The sequence below is a fragment of the Myotis myotis genome, unplaced genomic scaffold (genome assembly GCF_014108235.1).
Source record: "Myotis myotis isolate mMyoMyo1 unplaced genomic scaffold, mMyoMyo1.p scaffold_m19_p_10, whole genome shotgun sequence".
Taxonomy (NCBI): domain Eukaryota; kingdom Metazoa; phylum Chordata; class Mammalia; order Chiroptera; family Vespertilionidae; genus Myotis; species Myotis myotis.
The window spans coordinates 71,465,716-71,490,035 of NW_023416314.1; the positions used below are offsets into that span (position 1 = coordinate 71,465,716).

The following is a 24,320-nucleotide window of genomic DNA, read 5'->3' on the forward strand; positions in this document are numbered from 1 at the left end:
GCACGTGAGCCCTGTCATCCTCTGGAAGGGTAGCAGGGGGAGTGAGAGCAAGCTCATCGGACACCCCACATTCTCACCGCACCTCCATCCCCATCACCCCTGCCCCCAGGTAGCCAGCGAGAGGTCTCAGCATGTCGCCAATGCTCACCATGCTCTGTGCTGCCCCCTGGTTGTCAGCACACATCATAGTGAGTGGTCAAACTCCCAGTCTCCTGGCCAAACTCCCAGTTGAACGACTGCCTGAGGGGACAATTTGCATATTAGGCTTTTATTATATAGGATACTGTTGGTATCATTGTGCTTATTTTTGGTATTCAAAGAATCATTTCACTCAAACAATCAAGACGATTTTATGTTCTGTGTAAAGACAATAGAATTTTTCTAGGAGAAATATGCAGCATCTCCTAGACAGTCATTCCCTTCCCTCTAAAATGCTATGTATGTTAGAAACCTGGGCACCTAAAAAGGCAGATTGTCTAACATTATTTGAATCCTGTGCTACTAAATCAGCTGGAGGCCTGAAATCACAGGTGTGCTAATGCATGTTCGATGTGAAGAGAACTGAATTTTGAGATCTGTGCACTTCATTTCCTGAAGACACAATGGCAATATAGTGTGGGAAAACAAGGCTATCATTTACTGAAGATGCACTGCATGGCTAATGCTGAGGTAGGGTGACATTCTTTAGGAGTTGTTTAGTATCAAGGGCTGATTTAGCTAGATAAAATGCAGCTGTCTTCCCAAATTACACAGCTGGATTCACACCATCTACTAATTCCTGGTGGAATTTTAAAGATACCTTTGCAGGCAATTTTCTCCCCGGTGCAAGGAATCCTAATGTAGACAGTACAATAAACACCGCCATCTACTTTCTCTGCACAGATACCGCCTCCCATAGAAACATTTGATAAAGGAGATTGTGCTCTAGAAGTGGTTGGGTCACCATTTAAAAAAAAGACTTCTAAAATGTAAGTGGCTCTAAATTGCTTCAAAATTGGGAATCAAATTGTCATATGACTGTTTCCATCCACATTCTTCTTACTACTTTAAGTCACTCCTAGAATTTGTCATGTGGGCCAGTGGGTCTGAGAAAAGAAGAATCCTCCCCAAAGTGGAAATGTTCCCCTTCATTGATGCTCTTTCTTACCAGATGTCATTTGGGATCAATAGTCTCCTAGAAAGAATATTTTAAGACAACTTTCAAAATCTGGACGCTCTTTATTTTCACATGACATCTAATAGTCTGGTCACCTCTACCATAGCTTAGTCTGTAACTTTGCTAAGCTTTACCCCTGCTAATCTTTGGGCCACAAATTATATTTTCTTAAAATGTACCTTATTCTCTGTCCTCTGGCTATGAAACAAACAAACCCGCATCCATCAACTGTATACTAGCATTCATGAAGCTTTAGCACATTTAGGTTTCCTGTTGGTAAAATCCTCTGGAATTGTCCAACATAGAGGTAGCTACTTCCTCCTCTGCTTTCCCAGTTCTTTACACTTCCATCTACCAAAATGCTGGGCATATTGTATCACCATTGCCTGCAATTGTCGTACCTACTGTTTGCCCCCTTTCCTTCCCTAACCAAGTAGACAGTTCATTCATCCATGAATCAAAGATATACATTAAGAGACCAAAGACACTGTGGTATTTGGTCACCAGTAAACATGAACAAAACCAGTTCCTTGGGAAATTGACTAGCAATGTATTTTTCCCACACATCTGTAATTTCATTCATCTAATTTATTTCTAAGAAGTACTTATATATTTAGAATGAATTCTCTTCTATGCATTGCCACTGATTTTCCCAGTGTTATGATTTCTTGTTATTGTACATAAGGAACATATGTTTCCATTGTTGTTTCTTCCTTTAACTTTTCTCACAGTGTTTCTTTTTCTGAAGCTAACTAGTCCTAGAGAGGAAATGGTATGGGTAAGAAGAAAGATGAGTGCCAAAGAGCCCACAGAGGAGCCTGAGAGGGGTCACAGGAAAGGAATACAGTAGAAAGAATTGGGAAGATGTGTGAGCTGTTCCTTAATCAGCCTTAACAGATGTGGTCAGGAGAGTGGGGGTAGCAGAGGAGTTGGTGATAACTTCCAAAATACCCTGGAAAAATCCTGGTAGGGTAATATCCATCTGTTGAAATAAATAAGTGGTTAATTGAATGGTCCCTCATGTTGAAACTTTTCTTTCCTGTAAAGCCCAGTAATCATTAAGGGAATTTGTTATTTGTAAGAGAAGTTGTGGTTAATTGCAAAGATCACCATTCTCCACTCTCTTTTGTCATCTAACTTCAGAGTGCCCTTCCACTGTGGGTGGAATGACCTGCCTCATTGCTTAACAATGGACTCAACCAAGCGATTTGCTTAGGCCAATGAGAAGTCAGCAGATATGATTTCCACAGAAGCTTGGAAAAGTACTCATGCCTTTCTACTTGCTCCCTTGGACTTCTTCTAATGCCAAGAAATTTGCTTGAACCAAGCTGATGAATGGAGAGAGACACATAGAACAGACCTGAGTTGCCCAGTGTCCTAGCTAAGACCGTTTTAGATCAGCTTCCAGTGAAACCAGTCAAGATCAAAAGAGCCACTTAACCAGTCTCTGACTGACCTATAGACTCATGAGAAATAATAAGTGATTGCTGTTTTCAGCTTCCAAGGTTTTGGATTATTTATTATACAGTAAGAGCTAACTGATATGTAACTTATAATTCTCTGATGAAATTGTTTTATTTGGTGTCTTTTAAAAAATTTATTTCAGAGATGAAAGAAGGAGAAAGAGAGAGAGAACCATCAATGATGAGAGTGAATCATTGATCAGCTGCCTCCTGCACACACCATACTGGGGATCGAGCCTGCAACACAGACATGTGCCCTAACCGGGAAGTGAACCATGACCTCCTGGTTCATAGATCAACGCTCAACCACTGAGCCATGCCGGCTAGGCTATTTGGTGGCATTTTTATTCATTTTTCTATTTAGTAACTGCAGTATCTCATCTAATATTTTGTGTGCCACAGTGAAAAGAATATTCAGTAAGAGACAAAAAATGCAGATTTCCTAATGTCATAATAAACATTTATTCATTCAATTATGTGCCCAGTATTAGAAATACAACAAAATCCCCAAAACACAAACCAAACATATGCTCATGAAATCAATCATAGTTTAGTGAGAAACATAGACATGAGCAAGATATTTCCATCTGCCATTGACTAAAACATTAATACATGACTATAATGGGGAGGGGGGAGGGGCCTGGGTAGAGGGGTAGTCACTGTAGAGGAGATATTTTTTAAAAAACACCAAAATTTTCAAATCTACTTGACTTTAGTATCTTTGTCTATATTTCAAGGAACATAAAATAGATTCCTATCAGGATATCTTCTATCCCTGAAATGCAGCATTCTTGAATTATTATCTAGCATAAGGCATGTAGTGAGTTCCACTAAATACAGCGTTTTATCATTTAAGTAGTTTCCAAAGTTGTTCTAAAGAAGTTAATTCGCATCCTTCATTATGTGTGACAGCAGAGGCAAGCTTGGTAAGATTATCTCACAGGATAGTCTGGTCCTCCGTTAACAGTATTGAAAATGAAAAGAGTCTGTAACATAAAGACTCAAATCTTAGGTATGTCTTGTGCTTGAATATAGTAGCCGATGCCCTATTCAATAAAATGACTAAACACAATAGACACATCCCTATTTTCTCTAGTTTTAAGCCAAGTTACGAAATTCATTCTTTTTTTGCTATTTTTGCATTCGTGACCACAAGATGCTGTCCTCTGCAGTTTGCTAAAGATGACATCAGGTAGAGCACACAGTGAAGTGACATGATAGTTCTGTTTCCCCACCCAAATGCCTACCAATCAGACAGGAGAGCAAACAGAATTCTGTGCGTTCATAGCACCAACCTGCCAGGTTCACACTGCACCCCCCTTCTCCGGTGTCATCCTGTCTCAATGGCATTTGTCCTGTTCCTTGCTTTTTGGTAATTGCATGGACTAGTTGGAAGTGTGACAATGTGATCAATTCATTGCTGATTGGGCAATTATTATTTCTACCCTGTTGTTGTTGACAGTACCTGACTTCTACGGAGTCAATATATTTATGTTGCTATTTAACAACAACGTAGCTTGCATGTGTTTTTGTATGACAGTTAGCTTGTTTACTACTTCCTGCAGTTCTCTTTGAGTAAGGGCATTCGGTGACAGATGTGACAATTCCATTCCCCCACAGGGTTACAAACTCACCTCTGGGATTCAGAGCTGATAAAGGCAGCCTGCCTGCTCATGACTGTCTTACATGTATGCCCCTGTTCCTCAAAACCAGCAAAATTGGAAGAATTGGAATGGAGTAGATCTGGATTCAAAACTTATCGACGTCATTTACCAAATACTTGGCTTTAGATTCACTTGCCCTGTCTTTAAAATCTCTCGGGGGGCTGTCTTGCATTTTAGATAAAGTGATGTTAATGAGAAGTCAGCAAAAAGACCTATCCAGACGGATGCCCAATAATCACGGATTGAGCCTGAAAATAAAAGCCGGATGACTAGTGCAAGGTCCTACCGTGTGAATGGGGAGCTGAGGTGAGGAGACAAATGGCAGCTGCTGAATGGGAAGGCAAACTGGAAGGGGAAGCCTTTTCTTCTTCCTTTTGGCTGAATAGCACTGCTCCTTCCCTGCTGCTCTGTGTGAGAGACTAATTCATTATGAAAGGCTTACAAGATGTCTGGTAGGTAGCTAATCATCAACGTTGAAAAACAAATCATTGCTCTTTCCCCTGCTGTTAAAGCCCCTAGAAAGAAACATTTCATTTCCAGTGGCTTCTAGCTGACCTCAGAACCAGAGCGTAGGTGCCTCTGAAGCTGCTAGAGCAGCTAGTGCATGTGCTTTTTAATAGTGTATTCATTTTTAAAAATATATTTTTATTTTTTTTTATTTTTTTAAATATATTTTATTGATTTTTTACAGAGAGGAAGGGAGAGAAATAGAGAGTTAGAAACATCGATGAGAGAGAAATATCGATCAGCTGCCTCCTGCACACCTCCTCCTGGGAATGTGCCCGCAATCAAGGTACATGCCCTTGACTGGAATCGAACCTGGGACCCTTCAGTCCGCAGGCCAATGCTCCATCCACTGAGCCAAACCGGTTAGGGCAATAGTGTATTCATTGATAAACTGTAATCAGCATATGTGACACAAAAGCTTCAAAAGGCAAATTAAAGTTATAGTCAACTGCCCACTAGTGTTTTAAATCAATCAATGCAGCATTTGTTTTAAAACAGAAGCAAGGACATTACCCCTCAACAAATTCACATATTCATGTAATTTGTAACTACATTGAGGCTCTCCAAATAGATGGAGAAATGGCCATAATACAAAAGCTCTCCGTTAAGAAAAGCATTCCTCTTGCAGGTGCTGACATCTGAAATACATCTGAGCATGTGCATCATACCCCAAGAATGTGTAGATGTAATTCTCTTTCTTTTTTAAATCTTTAAGTGAGGAAACATGCTTGTACTATAACGGGAACAGGAAAGAAGAAAAAGAACATTTGGTGTGAACTTGGATATGCCTCTGATGTTGCCTTAGTAAACTGTTCTGCTTTTTGTCGAATGCCACTCCTCATTATGATCTGCCACTGAAAGACTCAAATGTTACGTATTGTGCTGGAATAGAGTAACCTACAGCCTCTTTGAAACTGCTTTTAAACCAAGTACATATACCGATCTCTGACAAGTAAAACAAAAACAAAAAGAAATTGGTCACAGAGGTCATTAATTGTACAGCTTGAAAAAGAGAAATATTTATCTGCTTTCCTCCCCAACATGCATAATATTTTATCGTTTGAATTAACATTCCCCATGTTATCCTTTTCATATCTCAAGGTTACATATCTGAATGACATAAAATGAGTAATCATAGCTTACAGAAAGGGCCTTAGGACAATTACATAGCAGAGAAAGAAACCAGCATACATACATTATTCATAATATTATTTTGCGGGCCCCTCCACCTAAGAAGACCCAGTGAAATTGAAATGTGCCCCCCCCACCACCACCACCCCCATGACTTGTTGGAGAGGCCCACAGCCAGGAGCCAGGGATGCTGCAATTGAGTTGTCAAACTGCCCTGATGTCTTGTACAAGCGGGACAGGCCAATTTACTGCCAGGCTGCATGGGCTGAAGGCTCCTAGCCTGCCTTTCCAGGGCTTCCTCCTGCTGAGTTATCCTGCTGGACAGCAGGCTCCCTCCCTTGCAGCTTCCAGCTGCCCCTAGAGCAGTGATGGCGAACCTATGACACGCGTGTCAGAGGTGACACGCGAACTCATTTTTTGGGTTGATTTTTCTTTGTTAAATGGCATTTAAGTATATAAAATAAATATCAAAAATATAAATCTTTGTTTCACTATGGTTGCAAATATCAAAAAATTTCTATATGTGACATGGCACCAGAGTTAAGCTAGGGTTTTTCAATATGCTGACACGCCGAGCTCAAAAGGTTCGCCATCACTGCCCTAGAGTCCTCCTGACCAGCCTATCCCAGGTAATGACAGTGGGTACTGGGTTACCCTTACCTGTGACCCACCTGCTGGGCCAGGGAGGGCAGAGGCCCCTGCCCTGCAGCCAGAGAGCAGCAGCTTTGTGTGGTGTGCTTGGTGAGAGTTTTGAATTCCGGTGGCAATTTGGTTTCATTGTCTCCCCCATAGTAGCTCCAGCTCCTGGTTTGCAGGATGAAAATAGGCAGGCTTTTAGGGGGGAAAAAAAAGACAACTTCTCCCACACAGCCCCTGAGTTTCCCTGCCAATTACTAACCTGGGAGCATGGGGGTTGCTTCGAAACGCAGCAGTTCTGGCTCTGCCCTCTAGGTGGCAGCAGTGCCCCACCTCAGAGGCGCCAATGCCCTCTTCCCCGACTTGAAGTGTTAATGCAATTGACCAATCAGTGCTAAGATGATGGGAGGTAATTGGGTAATTGTATTTTACTGATCACAGAAGAGAGAGGGGAAGGGAAAGGGGAAGGAAAGGGGGTGCAGTCCGAGAGGCGATTTGGGGGAGCTGGGACCCTGAACGTGTGGACGTGGCATTGGCCGAGGGAAAGCCTAGACTCGAGCTGCTGGCGGCACCGCATTTATTTATTTGGGGGAAAAGAGGAGAGAGAGGAGCAGGAGGGGAAGGAAGAGAGTTCCAGTCGAAGTGGATGGACGGGGACCGGGGTTTTGGCCGTGCTGGGAGCCCGGAGGCGGGGCGCGGGGTGGCTGCGCCCCTCGGATCGTGTCTCCTGGCGGAGGACTAGCCGGCGTGGGGACGGTCTGCGCCCCGAGGAACCAACTTGTGGCTCCCGAATGCACCCGACGCAGCTGGGAAGGAGATGAAAGCTGCGGTTTCATTCCAGGAGGCTGCGAGGAGCCAGCGACGAGGGATTCCTTTTCCGTCGCGCTTTCCTTTCCATAGGATTCTTCCGACTGCCTAACCCGCGTCCTTCCCCCGCTTCGCCCTCCCCGTGTGAAATTAAAGCACAGTTTGAACTCCTTTCCCGAGGCGCCCCCCAGATCCGCCGCCCGCCGATGGAGAAGAAGGGGACCCCGGGGTTAGCGGGGGCCACCGGCGAGGGAGCGCGTCACGCGTCTCCCCCATGATCCCGGCCCTGCTCCCCGAGTTCTGCGACACCTGCAGGAACCGGACGGGTGCCGGGGTGGGGGCGGGGACCGAGGCAGCCAGAGCCACCCGGAGCCTTTCAGAAAGAGAGAAAGAAAGTAGGGGGGGTGGAGGATGGATTTCTTCTTGACAGCTGACGGAGCCCTGAAATTTTCCTCCCCTACCTCCGCCCCCGCCCCCCGCCCTCCATTTAACGTGAGATTATGAAATTGCAGAGGCGGTGGAGGGAAGGAGACGGGATCTAACAGGGCATTTGGAGGGAGTGGGAAAGGTGGCTGGCCCGGTGGCTGAAATTAAAAAAAAAAAAAAATCCAATTGCGCACTGGATTGTGATGAGAAATCTAATCAGATCTTGGGAGAAGGGGCCGGCCAAGAGGGTGATGAGTGGGGGGAGTTGATCCCCACATTCTCTGAAGGGGGTGGGGGTGGGGGGAGCTGGACAGAGGAATCGGCGATGTAAAAGGAGACTTTTTTCCCGGCGGCGGCGGCAGTTGGGTGCCTTGCCAACATGAAGGATGCGGGACGCAGCTCCCTCTGGGAACAGAACGCGGTGGACGGTGCGGGAGAGCAGGAAGAGCGAAGCCTTCTCCCCTGAGACCTGGATCTTCACACGCATGTGTCTCTGGGCCCACTGGGAGCATTGAAACATGAAATAGACCAATGTCAGAGCCGCGGGAGTCGGTGTGCTCCGACATAAATAAATAATAAACCGCTGCTCCCCCCTCCCCTCCCCAAAAAGGATGACTGGAAATGGAGAACCGAGGAGCCACACAAAAAAAAGTATGTTCGTTATTTTCTACACAGGAGAAAGTAAGCCAAGGATATATATTTTTGGAATGAAAAGTTTGGGGCTTTTTTTTTTTTTTTTTTTTTTTAGGAAAGTAAAGACCTGATATGGTGGTGTTTTCGAGGAAATTAATAATCCATCCGCAAAGAAATTGTGGAGAAGAAAAAGTTGACCGCGGCAGAATGAGGCATTGATTGGGGGAGAGGCACCCCGCAGAGCACAGTTGGATGTGTGCCTGTGTTGACTAAAATTGATGGATAATTGCCATTGGATTTGTCATCAACCTCCTTTTTTTTTCTTTTTTTTTTTTTTCTTCTTTTTTCTTTTTGGTGTCAAGATTGTGCATTTTCGCTTGTTCTTAGCCACCTGGATTTCCAGCTGGATGTTGCTGTGATTCAGTCTGAAATACAGTGAGTGATCCTTACTTTCTTATTTATTAACGCAGAAAAAGACCCTTTAATTTAGCGTTCTTAGTCTCATTCTCCCCTCGCCTTCCGAGTGTGGTCCTTAAAGACATTACTAGGGAGCCAGGAATAAAAGAGAGGGTGGCCCACGCATTTGCTCCAGCACCCTGTGCTCAAGCATAAGCCGGTTTGCTGCACCGATGCAGGTTGTCTGCATCCCGGGCAAATGCCTTTGCAAATGTTCATCAGGGGGGAAAACGTCTCCCCAAGAAAGCCACCGCAGTGTGGGGTGCCCGTGCTGTGTGATTGACACTCCTGGATGCATTTAAGTTGCATGGTAGCCCCGGAGTTGGATGCACACATGTCTAGCCATTGGAAATCGAAGGGGCCTCATTTAAATGTCATTATCCAACCTGACACTGCAGATCAACCGAATGTATTAACGCCAAAAAATATGATCATAAACCCAGCAGATGAAGGATGGCTTTTGGCTCCTGGTGGATGGAGGGAGGAAGTGTGAGAATGGAGAGGAAGTGGTGGAGAGAGGTGGCTACACTTTCCCCAGCCTCTTTTGCTCAAATGTGGCCCAGAGTACCTGGATTCTTGCCAGGGCTAAGGATGAGGGATGGACCCACTTCTCTTCAACCCCACCTCCTTCGAACTCACCACTTCTCTGGATAACAGAGAGGCTGTACCTATATTGTAGATGGCTTGGGCAGTTGGCTTGGGTTTTGCCAGAAACCTTCCCAATATCACTGGGACAGGGCTCTTGAGAAAAAAAGCAGGAAATGAGTATCCGGTGTGGTAACTTAGGTAAAAGAGCTAAAGAAAAAGTCTGTGTGTTGCATAGCAGTGCTGCTCATGTGACAGGTTTGTTTGGGGGGAAAGAGGCCAAGAAAGCAAAATAAGAAGAGGTGGGACATGCCTGGAGAGCCTGGGGGCCTGTAGGATCTCCCCTCTTTCCATCCCCTTCCTTTCTTTCATCTCTAGCAGAACTCTTCCCCTTCACCCTTCCTGATTCCTCTCTGGGGCCTTCTATCAGGATCATAGACTCATATAACTTTAGAGCCGGAAGACTCCTCAGAGATCTCATGCCAATAAAAAAAGGAAACCGAGGCATAGAGAAGCTATAACTCTTCGGTTAATGGCCAAACCATATGGGACAGGTGACTCCCACAGGCCTCAGAACAGCACACAAATTCATTTTGGAATCCAAACTGGTAGGAATCAGCCATACACGGTGCTGCTACTTCTGTCCCCACAGCTGCCATTTTTGTCTAAAAGGGTCAAGGAAAGTATCTGTCTTGAGAGCTCAAACTGAACTCCTGCCAGGCTGGACCTCAAGGCTAGCCCACCCCCAACATGTATATCCGTTTTGAGTTTGTTTTTTGTGTTTTTTTTAATGGCTGAACTCAGATAACCCTCGCTTTAATATTATTTTTAAAAATGAGAGGATCCACATCCACAACTCAGGCATATGCTGAAGGAGATAAAAGGCAGTGTTCTCCGGGGTCCCTGCTTGGTGTCGGGCATATTTAGTCCAGTGAGTGGTGGTCCCTGGGGAGTCGTTCAGGAACCATGGAGTTAGATTTATACTCGAGAGGTGATAATAGAAACCAGAAACACCCGGCTAAAAGCCTGTTCTTCCACTCACATCATCTCTTCTTATCCTTTTCATTACTCCTTAACTAAACTAGCCTACAGCTGGGCACTTCTCTAATTTATTTTCCTGGACACATGTTTTCTCTAGGGACACAGATCAGGCAATACATTCACCAACCCATGAAAATAATCATCTAGGGTTTTTCTGTGTCACCCCCCCCCCCAAGATCTCTGTAGGCTTTTGCATATCTTATTTATGTAAGATATGCAGTTTTTTGTTTGTTTTTCTATTTGTCTGTTTTATTTGCTTGTTTGCTCTGTTTTTACATGACCTCAGTTAATTTACCACTCTGCTCATAGACTGACTCAAGTTCCTGCTCAATTGCAACTTAGCACAACTGAGAAAAGAGAAAAAGAAAAAAAAAAGTGTGCTTTGACGTTTTTTACTGCGTAGTTCAGCTCTGGGCTTCACAGGAGAAGCCTGGCCTGGCCTCTGCCAATCAGGAGAGGTTTTTTCCTTTCCTTTCCTTTCTTCTCCTCCTCCTCCTCCTCCTCCTCCTCCTCCTCCTCCTCCTCCTCCTCCTCCTCCTCCTCCTCCTCCTCCTCCCTCCTCTTCTCCTTCTTCTTCTTCTTCTTCTTCTTCTTCTTCTTCTTCTTCTTCTTCTTCTTCTTCTTCTTCTTCTTCTTCTTCTTGACATACAATTTCTTCACTGCTACACCAATGAGACCTCTAAGTGCATTACTCTCCTTTACATTGTCACCCCCCCCCACCCCGCCCCACATTCACATACATGTGCAAGCTTTTCTGAATGAGAGGAGGAAGGGGTTGGGGGAGGGGGAGAGAGAGAAAGGGGTGGTGGTGAATGTCTTTAAAAAATTGCAGGCTGCCATGTTTCCTCCCACCCACCTCCACTTCTGTGGGTTCCTCATATCTGGAGAGGACGGAGCACCCGAGGACAGCATTTTTCATCTGGTGAATGAATCACTCATTTCCCCTGCGCTACAGTGAGGGACACGTTGGCCGGTTTGGGATTTAGCTCCTTTGGTTTGGCAGTCAGACTTGGCTCGGAGTTTTAGGCAACTTGTTCCTGCGCTGATGGAAGAGTGATGGCCACGGGAGACCTGGAAACTTACCTCCTGAGCTTATTTCAGAGCTCAACTTGAAATAACGTGTCTGAGCCGGTGGCTGTGTACTGGGGTTCTGCTGAGGTCCAGGGGCCCAGAAACTGCTGGGTTTTGCAAGTTTTGAAGTTCCCGTTTTACATGAGCTCCCTCCTCTAATTAATAGCTGTGTGCATTGGGCCACACCTTTCATTTTTCTGGCCCTCTGTTTTCTCATCTGTGGGATGGGGTTGGTAATATCAACAAATTAGAATTCAGCTCAATTTGAATGGTTTGGTGAATTCAGAGTAATGTTATGCAAAATCCTGAGCATAATAGGCACTCTGAAGAGGGCTGTTTGCTATGGCTGTTCTGGGATTAATTTGGATGAACTTTCTGGGCATGAATACAGGCTGGCCAGACACGTTACCAGGTCTAGTGGCTACACTTGAGGAGGAGGGAATGTGCGACTGGCCTTGCAGTGGTTGCCAGATTCTCCCTTTGAGTTCTTAACAGGACAGACTGGCTGCAAGAATCATTTCAGATTGAAAAGCTGCTTCAAGCTGGGAACTGGAAATCAAGATTTTCTCCTTAAAGCGTAGAAAACATAAATCTCAGCAGAGATAATACTTAAATGAGATTTTCAGGGGAAAATAAAGGCTCTTACTGTGTTGCAATTATTTTGGTCTCAAAGTTGCATATGACAGATTTTGCACATCCAATGGATAATTTTAGCTGAATATTACATCATCGGGACCTGGACTGCACAGAATAAATGCAGATTTCTAGGCAGTACTATCATTTTAATTAGATGGCATAAAATTCCATTCCTAATATTAAGGCCTCCAAACTCACAATTTGGATTCACTGTCAGCCTTCCTCGTTGTAATGAGTTCTGGGTTAGTTAAACATCTTCTTAGTTAAACATTGTGATCTGATAAAGGCCTGCTGGTTTTTGGAATCAAGACTTCATGTAGACACAGTGTCTTACTGTTTGCATGTGCAAATCTTCCAACACCAACTCCATAATGGTTTTCTGAGGCAGCCCGTCCTGGTCTCTGCTCATCATTTCATCCTCTACAAAAGCAGCTCTGTGCTTTGTCCATTCCCTCAATACGCCCCCAGAGACCTGTTCCCTCTTGAGGGAAAAAGGGTCCTACCATTTTAGTTGCTTTATTCATGATGATGGCCTCTCTGTAGGTTAGAACCATGTAGTCAGGCGAAAGAGTTGCCCATTGGAATCTTATACTGCTTCTTTTCAATTCCAAAGTCCATTTGAAATCTGTGTTCATTTTGGAAAAGTATCCTAAAGTTAACCATCTTCACTGATCTTAAGAAGACACCATCTATGGACATCCTTACCATTTGATAAATTTTACCTTTTAGTGTGCTTCAAAAATGTGGCTGAGAAATTCCGTCTACTTGGACCATGGCATGTTAAGTGAGTTCGAATGCCCATCTTTCCACTGGATCACGTGTGGTATATGCACCATTTAGCCTCTCTGAGGCTGCATGCTTATCTGTAAGAGAGAGGTTGTAAAGAGCCACGTGGAATTTGTCAGATTATATATGCCAGGCACAGAAGGCGTTCAATAAATTGGGCATCTCTGATTTTAGTCCAGGGAATGCACAGTTTGTAAAAAAAAAAATACAAGTCTGATCTTGTTTGACAGAAGCTGTTAATCTAAAACCACGTTGGCATAGACGAGTTACAAAGGAGAAATACATAGAGGGGATCACGGTTGTCGTAATGCAAACAGGTGCCACCCTTTTTGTAAGGCCCTGTACTTTTAAAGCACATTTGGGAGTGCTTTGGTGAATGCCCTTCCCTCAGGAAACATGGGAATATACTTTGTGAATTGTGGAAAACATACTCCGTGTCCAAGTAAAGCGTCATTAGGTTGTCAAGTATTTTCTAATACAGACATAAAAAAAGGTGATGGCTTGTCAGGGTGTTTGGAAGATTCTCCAAGAGGAATCAAGGACCTGTTGCACCTTCCTTCAAAATGACTTCTCTGGAGAAGGGTCAATTCGCCAGTTGAAACTTGATTGGGCAGGTCTCATGGCGAAGATAGTGTGCTTGTAACACTCTCCGAGGGCAAGGATTTTATTTCTGCTCTGGTCTGTCCTCAGCTCCTCAGAGAAATGTTTGAGAAATACTGTGCCTCTGATGACTATTCCTTGACTAATTGAGCTCACTTTAAGAGACATTTCTTCCAAAAGTCTCAACTGCAGGTATATACCCATGCAACTTATAGGAGTTTATTGAGAAATATCAATGAGTATATTGACACTGTGTGTGTGTGTGTGTGTGTGTGTGTGTGTGTGTGTGTGTGTGCACCGTGCAGTGGTTTCCTTATGTTGGGAAAGCTGAGGCCCGAATGGTGGTGCAATGTTCATATATTTTTTTTTATCCTTGATGCTGTCAGTAATAGACTGTAATACTTTATATAAATCATCTCACCTCTCTTAGGTTGGTCTTACATTTTCTGTTAAATAAAAGTAAAATCTAAGATTTCTTTAAACACTCAGATTTTAGGATCTGAATTTGCAATTGACTACCTAGGAATTCATGATTCCTAGGAATTAAAAAAACATAACATTTTTGGTCATCCTGATACTAGTTTTTTTAACTGTGGAGGGGAACAGCACAGTATTCTGAGAGAAAGGCAGAATTGGTATTATAATGGCTGAAATATAGAGTAAAAGGTGAAAGAAATCTCTAGAGGGTTTGTAGAGGAAATACAATGAGATTTGGAATAGACCAACAACGGATTCCAACTTTGTTTAAACCTATGAGCTGAGGGATCCTAAGTGGGCCAATGAACCTTGCTATTCTTTAGTTTCCTTCACTATAAAACTGGAGATCACTGTTCTTGACCTTGGGGGAGTATTAACATGTATAAGTGTTTGACACATGATCAGTACACAATAAATGCTAGCTCACCTTTCATTGAAACTTTTGACTACTTTCCGCTGAAATGGGAACATTTAACTGAAAGTCTGTGAGTGTTTTATGTGTCACAGTGACTGAGTATATAAATGAAAATCTTTTGCTGATTCTGCTATTGAAGTTGGTAATAATATTTTTATAATGTTTTCCAATGTCAAAATCGGATTTATAATGAAGGCTAAAAAAGATGAAAAACATATATATGATTCATAAACTTGTATTTCAACTTTTTCATAAGCTGATGGCAGCTTCCTGTGCTTATGGAAGCTTTCAACTCTTATGGAGGTTATGGGTATAATTTCACAACAGCGAGAGTTACTATGATTTATTGAGCGTTTAATATACACAGGTAGTATATTGAAAATATATAACATTGTTTTCTCCTTAATTCTCACTTAGAGAACTGAAAATCAAAGTGGCTAAATAACTTGCCTAAGGTTTTGCGGCAACTGGGTGGTGGACCTGGAAGTAGAAACTACATTTCTTCTGACATTAGAGATTAGATCAGAATCAGACTTGTGGACGTAAGTCTAACACATAAGCATGATAGCTCTCTGTCATCTAACTTGGTAGTCAGTGTGCATTTTTTAATTGAGATGGAGAAGGCCTCCCTTTTCCCTGGTTCCTGAAATGAAGGTTGTCACATAGACCTCTGCCAGTCTTCAGTAATATTCAAATGTGCCCCTAAGTGAGGAAGGGACAACTTCTCAAAAAGATGGGAAAAATTTTCCTCAGTCAATATAAGTAATAGACAGAAAAGTTTTGCAAAATGCTTTGAGGTCATCTGGAAACTCAGAATTGTCTGAGAAATATGGTCAATGCTAATAATAAGTGTGAAGTTTAGTTCCAATATCCTACAAACCCAACAGGTTTGATCTCAGTCCTCGTCATGTTTGATCTTCCTGTGGCACTTGGGAGCATCGCTGCTTCTGGCTTCCTGAAACTCCTCCAGGGCTCCAGGGGCTGGTTGCTTTTGCTTCCCGATTCATTTGGCTTCATTCTACTGCTGCTCTCTCCTTAAATGTCCAGGGCTTCCCCTTGGAATCTGTCCTAGTCCCAGTGTCTCTGCATCCTTGAGAGATGTCAGCTGGGCTTGTTTTGTGAGATGACACTCAGATCCTTGGCCTCAGTCCCCTGTGTATGCTGAAGACTCCTAAATCTCCATCGCCATCAAGACCCACTTCCTTCCCTGGTCTCTGTAGGCCTTGCAAACTTAACAGGTGGAACAGAGGGGAGGCTGTATAGTTTTAGATTCAATGATGCTGTTGTCTCTTTAAGCTCCCTCAGATCCAACCACTCATCAAATCCATGCACTGTCTTAAGCACAGCTTTTCTATCTCTCAGTTCAGATTCTATCATTACTGTTCTAGACTTCTTTTTTACTTTCTTGTCTTTCAGTTGACATCAACTTTTCTTCAGTGTAGTCCATTATTCATTCTTCCCTCAAAAGGATTATCCTAAGAAATTATGCTAAAAAAAAAACCCCTTCTCTGTATTTTATAAATATGCTTATAGAATAAAATCCAGATTCTTCACTTGATAATATGGTCTGGCCAACCTATTCATGTCATTTCTTGTCTGCCTGCCATTCTGAATGTTTTATACCTCTGGAGATATCCCAGGCTACATTTGGCACCAAATTTTTGAGAATTTCTGTATTTATTATGACATACTTTTTAAATGTCAATGTTCAGAGCAAGTTACCTCTTCTAGGAAAGTCTCCCAGATCCCCCTGGTCCACTGAGTCTCCCCATCGCCTGTACACCAGCGTTTTATTTATCCACGTGTGATAGCTCTTATCACTGTTATAACATATCTATTTATTTTTCCAAAACCCACTAGGTTGTGACTTATTTGAAGACTAGAGGCCCGGTGCACAGATTCGTGCACTGGTGGGGTCCCTCAGCCTGGCCTGGCCTGCAGGGATCGGGCCCAAACTGGCTCTCTGACATCCCCTGAGGAGTCCTGGATTGCGAGAGGGTGCAGGCCAGGCCAAGGGACCCCACTGGTGCACGATTGGGGCCGGGGAGGGACTGCGAAGGGCTCCAGGGCATGTCTGGCCATCTCGCCCAGTCCTGATCATCCAGACCTCAGCAGCAAGCTAACCTTCCAGGGCTGTGGGTGCTCATAGTGGCTGGTTGAATAGTTGGAGGGTCAATTAACATATTAGGCTTTTATATATATAGATATGATCCTCATTTTGTCATCTCCTTCATTTAACATACCTTACTAGAATTTTTCAATATTTTTTGGTAGAGCCAGTACATGAGTGGGATGGATGCATATCTTTAGGGTGAGGAAGTTCCTTCAATTGCATTTATGGTGTAGGCCATTCTTTTTCCAATATTTTTACCAATGATATCACCTTTTATAATTTTTCCTCTAGGGACCTATGTTTCAAAACTACTTTGCCTAATAAATACATTGCAATTTGCTCCTCCATGTTGTCTAATTGAAAACACATACCTGCCAATCATCATTCTTGAAATGCACTGGATGAACATTGTTAATATGAGTTGATATAAATGGAGCCGAAAGAAAAGATGTTTTAATTACTGTATGCAATTGTGTGAGAACATGCACGGTGTTCCGTTGGCTTTTTGAAATATAGATAATAGTTCTGTAAATACACTTTAGTGCTAATTGGATGCGCTAATGGCTTTACAATGCACACTCCTCAATGGCATTGTTCAAAGAATATTGTTCACAGAAATAAAGGTGCTCCTTGAAGTTGTGCATTTCACAAGCTGCACAGTCATATAAAATGGATCTTCCTGTTCACAGACTATTGGTAAAAGACTGTGGATTTTAAATTTGAGTAATGCCCAAATATGGAGTCATACCATGGGAGAATAAAAATGATCTCCTTAGTAAAAGTGTCTGCATCTAGTAAAAGTGAGCTGCAGTCACTTTTCACAGTATGTACACACCTGGTTTTATGAGGCCAGCTATGCATTTTCAGGAGGTATTCCACCTTCATGCTTTATGCTTCCTCCATCCTCTCCTAAGTAATAGCAGAAGACACTGGATTAGATGGAAGGAAGTGCTAAATGGGAAGGCACCATTAATATGGTTTAATTTTATTCTTCAGTCTTTGACTGGACTAGTAGATGCCTTGACTCGGTTGCATTGGACATCTGTTTTTGTTCCAGTTCGTTTTAATAAAGTTTTTCTTCTACTTCTAGATGATTTCTTTCCAGTTTAGCGATTGCTGTGATTAACCTAATATTAGTATTAGTAAAGCAGAGAACATTAACAGTGTTGCTTCACAGTGCTTTGTAAATGGAGCTATCCCTTTAAATCTTCTCAACATGTTGGTCTTGGAACATCCAAGGCAACATTCCCTGTCTACTCCATCCCTTGCGGTGCAGCACCAGAAGGTGTGCAGGGAAGTTTTACTTCCAAGAGCCGGTGCCCAGTGTGGTCTCTGGTTCTTGACAAACTGCGAACTGCTGAGATGATGCTGTTTTCTTGGCAGGGCTCCATTTGTCTCCTTCCATCGATTTTAACCAGGTCACTGTACGGGATGTAGGAGAATTTAGCCATGCGATTATATTTCTTTTATTTGTTGCTCAGATAGCTACCTGTGATGGGAGGGCTAGGTTTCATAGATTCAAAAAGAGTAAGTTCCTTTTTCTTATGATGACTAAGGCTGTCCTATAATTATTAAAATCAATGGTTATTGTAAAGGTGGCCTTGCCTTGAACAAGTTGATTGATTTGTGGTGCTTTAATAGATAGCCTATTGTTTGTAGAGCTTATCTTTTTATTTATTTATTTTTGAGCCTAAGAAACACTCTACTAAAAATAGACTCATTCTCAGGACAATATACATGTTTTCATTGAACCAAGGACTTCATAATGATGTTGGAAAGTTCAATAAATAAAATATGGGGTTTTTGAGAAAGGTGCATGGCATTTGAAAGTGTAAAGACGTGTCTCTCTTGAATGACGTACAGTTGAATCTAAGCCAGATCTAATTTTAGGAGAGAGAGAGAGAGAGAGAGAGAGAGAGAGAGAGAGAGAGAGAGAGAGGAGAAGAGGGGAGGTGAAGGGATGGAGAGGAGGGAAGAGAGAGAAGAGGAGAAGAGAAGAGAGAAGAGAAGAGAAGAGAAGAGAAGAGAAGAGAAGAGAAGAGAAGAGAAGAGAAGAGAAGAGAAGAGAAGAGAAGAGGACTGATTTCTGTGAGCTTGGCTCTTCTAATCTGGGAAGGAAGAATACTCACAGTTTAGAGGATCTGCAGTGAGAGTCACCTTGGCAGGGACCAGAGCATGAGTGTGGGTGAACTAATTTAAATGCTTTATGGGGCGTGATCCAGGGGACTCCGATGTCTTCTAACTGAAAAGGCAGAAAGTCAGAAGTCACCCTAAAAGAGTTAACATTCACTCAGTGGTATTCAGGCAGGCAAGAATGGAACCATGAATGCCTTCTCTATATTGTTAGAATGTTGCCATGGCAATAGTTTCCAGCAGAAGTTACATGTTTTTCCAATTCCCCAAAGCAGCCAGCAGCCTTTCCCTCTCTTTCTCACCCTCCCTCCCACCCTCCTATCTCCCTCAGTCCTTAATTCTCATCTCCCCATCCTTTTCCTCCTTCTGTTCTTTTTTTCTCTCTCACTTTCTCAACTTATTACCATTAACAACAAAAATAGTCCAACTTCACTAGGTCGCCTTTAGGCAGAGAGTGAGTCAGACATATAGCCTCTATCTGGATTTCTTATTCCCCTGTTTGTTTATGTATTAAAGACCTCATTAGAGGGAAGCTGTGGATGTGAGCAGAGTTGGGGCTTTCCCTTGTTGGTAGGACACAGAACATATTATAATGGTTGGTGTTGTGGTGATATGTTAATTGGATCGCTCCAGGCAAGTGCAGAGCAGCAGTCTCTGACAATTAGAAAGAACAATGGTTTTACTATGAAGGAGGCCACTCTCTTAACCAGGGGAAGGATTAGCATGCATTGCAGGTCTCTGCAAGTTTCCTGTAGACCCTGAGAGAGATCTGTGGTTGGAAATGCCTCCTGTCCCTTTAAGAGAGCTGCCCCTCTCATTGAGCTGATTTGACCACCAGAGAAAGAGAAGTGAGGGGACAGGGAGAGATCTGGTTGAGTGGGCGGTGGGGGACCCTATCGCAGACCTGGGCCATGGGATATACTGCGGGCTGGTAGGAAGAAGCCTTTGCCGGCTTGATGCACGTGGCCAGTGAATTGTGAAATGGGTCTCATTAGAGCCGTTCACATCCAGGCATGTGCCAAAGTGCTTTGCCGGCACAGGGCCATCACTTCAGGTCCAACCCTGCCGCTGTTGGCTGCAGCCAAGAAGGGACAGAGGCTCTGTCTGTGTTAAAGCTTCAGTCCCATCGCTCTCTGTCTACTGTTCATTGTGAGGCGCCCCTGGGCCTTTCAGTCCAGCCCGGAACGAGGCACAACACGTCTCCTAGGTGTTTGTACAGAGGAGAGAGGAGGGATTTTGAGCATCACTGGTTGGTTTGAGGCAACCAAAGGGTGAGGACACCCAGAAATTCCTTCTCTTCTTGCCAGAGTTGGCGTCAAGGCTGTCTCTCTAGGCTTCCCTGCAAATACGCCCAGATACTTACCTGAAGGAGGGGAGCAGGAGTTCAGAGCCAAAGACGTCCTCAGAGACCTTTGTGTTATTAGATACAGAGGAACTCTCTGTGTGTTTTTTCTCAGACTCATATTCTAGTGATGTTAGCATCAAAATCTACCTCCCACAATGTAGCACCATCAGGACTAATAATAGTTGCCTTATGCTGAGTACTGTGGGTCAGGCGCTTTGCATGATGACTCTTTATTTAGCGCACCCAGTGGTTCCACAAGGTTGATGCTATGAAAACACAGATGCCAGACCAAGCTGAGCCCTGTCACTTCTTCATTTGTGGCTCTGGGCAACTTTTCTTACTCATATGAACCACAACTGTCTTACCTGCAACATGGAGATAAGTATGTTACAGGGTTGTGGGGAGTTATAACTGAAACAATGCAGGTAATGCTTATTAGCAGAGTGCTTGCACGTGGAGAACACTCAGGCTATTATTTGTAAAAAATATAAGGCATTTTCATACAACAGTATTATGAATTAATCAGTAGCATGTGCCTCTGGCAGAATGAAGTTAGAAATAATGTAGGGCAGTGTTTTTAATGGAAAGGGGAAAAGAGCGTTAGACAATGCGTTTCTGAGTTTGAAATGGTAAAGGTCCTGACATTTTTGGTGTAACGCTACCATTTAGAAAGAAGAATAGAGAGGGTCATTGGAATAAACTCCTGTGGCATTTGTGCCAGATTCATGATTTTCAACCATCCATAGCAGAGTTTTCCTGTGGGACTCATCTCTCAGTCATGGTATCAGTTGCGATACCAGTTGGAAACAAGGGAACTAAATCTAACTAGATTCAGAAAAAAAAAATTACTGACAAATACAATTGAAAAGTCCCATGGTTATGAAATTCAAGTGTGATTTGATCCAGATGTGAACAATGTCAAAGGGACTTCTGCTCTATGGGCCATTTCCATCCTCAGACTATTGTTTTGCACCCCCTCACCCACCCACTCAAGAAAGGTTCTCACTTTTGTCCCACTATTCCCAGAGAGCATCCTGAGATCTAAGCTGACTGGACTAGCTTAGGCCATATGCCCACTCACAGACCAGACACTGGCTTCAAGGGAATGGAGTTGATGTTCAAAGGCATCAGAATTCAGGGGCTATTGAGAGACAAGAGGAATTTGGTGCTGGAGAGATAATCACTAATAAATGCCGTAAGTTTAATAATGGTGGAAAGTGGAAAGGATAAGTTATGTTTCACTCTGTAAGCTGCTGGAAGGGTTAATTTGTTTTTGCTTCTCTGTAATGCTCCATTGCATTTAGGTATTGAAGTTTTAATAACCATCCAAGGAGTCTTGTTCTTCCAGCAGATCATCTGGCTGTAGCTATCAATTTTTCAAAGGAACAACTTGAGCCACATTCATGCTATTTTTGCATTGCTCCTCTCATCTCCTAGGAACGGGTTCTTGTTTTTGAAAGAGAATTTACAGGCTTTTCTGGAAGTAAGAACACAAAAGCAAAAACAAAACAATCCTCTTCACTCAATAAAAGTCCACTGGTAGAAGTTCTCTAAGCTGTCTGGAACACCCACGTGGCTGGCCATCTGTACAGCTATGGCTGTGCTTCTATCCAAGTTTGATTTCATCTAATTTGTCACAGCAAAGAACTCAGTAGTGACATAGTCCATCCTTGAACTCTCCATTCTGCCTCCCTAGGGAGAGTGGTCCAGGGAATATGGCATGATGCTGTTTGCTTCTTCATAAGCAAAGTGGAGAGAATGCTTATCTGGGCTTTGGATACAAATATTTACTAAAGGACATGGCCTATTCAAAGGACATGACTGCTCGCCAAGTTCAAGATCTTGGAATGATCTATTTTGCAGTCTTTACATGGTGTGTACCATATTATACAAAGTATAGACGCTTTGTTCTTACTTATGTAGTGACGTGCTCTGAATTGAAACTTAAACCAAGTTCAGGTGCTTTTCATAAAATCTCTTGTAGAGCAAACTGCTGGTAGAGTAAGTTGTGAAAAGGTAAAGCAATGAAGAAGACTGCCCTTTTTGACCACCTGGTATATGGTAGGAACTGTAGTGGGTTATCTTACATATCTTATCGCATTGTGCCCTTACAAAGGCTACAATAAGAATATGGAAAATATCAATAATTGGTAATATTTATTGAGTGATTACTATATGTAGACACTGTTCTAAATGTTTTATGTTTGTAATGACGTTGAATCCACAAGGCAATAATCACTTTTTTAAAAAACATGGGGAAGGGGAAGCTTAGATAGGTTTGATGACTTGCCCATGTCACTGAGCTAACAAATGATGGAACTCAACTTTGAACTGGTACACCCTGTTTTCTTTTCTTTTTAATATATTTTTATTGATTTCAGAGAGGAAGGGAGAGGGAGAGGAGATAGAAACATCAATGATGATAGAGAATTGTTAATCAGCTGCCTCCTGCATGCCCCCTCCTGGGGATTGAGCCCACAACCTGGGCATGTGCCCTTGACCGGGAATCCAACCATGACCTCCTGTTTCATAGGTTGATGCTCAACCACTGGGCCACACCAGCTGGGCCACCCTATGGTTTTTATCCTGTTCTATGCTGTCTCTCACATGAGACTACTTAAATAAAAAAACAAAACAAAACAAAAAAAACCCCACACACACAAAAAAGCATGTTATATTTGTTTTTTAAGAGTAAATAAATAAAACATACCAAAGATCTGTCATTCTTTCCTCTAACCTCACTTGTTTTTAAGTTATTCTCCTCTTTTCCCAGGCTCCTAAGCTTTGACCCTCTCACACAGTAGTTTCCAGCCTCTCGTTGGGCCTAATGTAGCTCCCAGCCATAACTCCAGATATTTGAAAGTGAGGCTTGTCTGCACCATTTATTTTAAATGTAACCATTGGAGATCACCCCAAGTGAACCATCAGAGTGCTTGGGGAGGCCTTGTTGTTTGTCATAGGTTAGGGAGAGTGAAAAAACATTTCACATCCCACTGGTTTCCTGGCAACTGAACTTTCAAAACATCTACAGATATTAGTCGTGAGCAGGCCTTCTTCCTCAAGATGCGATGATACCGGTAGTCACATGCACAACTGCCCAAAGCTGTACCACACATTTCTTGTCTCAGAAGTAGCCTCCTCCATGTATAGAAAAGAGGCATTGGGCCTTTTTGCCCACAGCTCCTCAGACTCTCTGCTCTTCCCTACCAGGATGGTATGTGGGAGAGGAAGAAGGGCTTCAGCTCTTGGACATTGTTTATGCTGCCTTTCCTAAGAAGCTACTAAATGAAATTGCTGTTCTCAGCTCATCTGGGCAATGGGCCAGATAGGCAGTAATGCCTCAAATCAATTTCCTTATTCCTTCAGCATATCACCCTTTTACTTATGAGACAGACATTGCAGGGATGGGAAAAGCAGGCACAACATGCTACAATTGTGGGATCTGTGAAAGCCAACCCTTGCTCACATATGTGCACATGTACACAGATAGGGGCCCCACTAGCTTACCTCAGTGTCCTGAATCCCACCTGACTCTGGCAGTCCTTCCTGAGATATGCACCATTCACCTTTCTCTACTATCCAAGATACAAGGAGAAAGAACTGCCTATGGGGGCAATAGACTATGGACTCAGGGCATGGCTTAACAGCTGAGAATTCTTCTTATTGCCCACTATCCATTTGATCCAGTATCGTCTTTTCAAAGAATGTAGAGTGACTTCTTATCCCCCAATCTCAGGCTCTTATAAAACAAATTGGCCCAGCCAGTGTGGCTCAGTGGTTGAGCATCAACCAATGAACCAGGAGGTAACAGTTCGATTCTGGGACAGGACACATGCCCAGATTGCAAGCTCGATCCCCAGTGCAGGGAGTACAGGAAGCAGCCATCGATGATTCTCTCGCATCATTGATACTTCTATCTCTCTCTTCCCGTCTCCCTTCCTCTCTGAAATTAATAAAAATATATTTTAAAACAAAAACTGAAGAATCTTGGTGCTACTCACTATTTTATAATATCTGAACTACTACTTCCTGTCCCTTGGGGCTGGCAAGACAGAGTAGCTTCTTGCTTCATCTCATCTCTAGAACATGCTCGTTCCACCCTAATTCAGGCTTTTTGCACTTATCAGGTCCAGATCACTATATTCACGCCCTGATTTGCCTTCTCCTTCCATTCATCCCCATCATCAGTTGTTTATCTTTTGGAGGCACTGCCTCTGTGCCAGCCAACCCTCACTGGGA

The 24,320-nt window shown here is 43.2% G+C and overlaps 1 protein-coding gene across 3 annotated transcripts in view; it reads left to right on the forward strand.

Annotated features, from left to right (window-relative positions):
- The window catches only part of LRRC4C (leucine rich repeat containing 4C), a 174,944-nt gene that overhangs the window by 23,521 nt on the left and 127,103 nt on the right, over positions 1–24,320 (forward strand). For 2 of the 3 annotated variants that reach the window (XM_036326154.1, XM_036326156.1), the window contains exons 1-2: positions 7,834–8,441; positions 8,539–8,858. The exons of the other annotated variant lie outside the window; for it this stretch is intronic. The gene's annotated coding sequence lies outside the window, so the exon portion shown is untranslated. Of the gene's footprint in view, positions 1–7,833; positions 8,442–8,538; positions 8,859–24,320 lie in introns of those variants that run through there. 3 annotated transcript variants of the gene reach the window in all.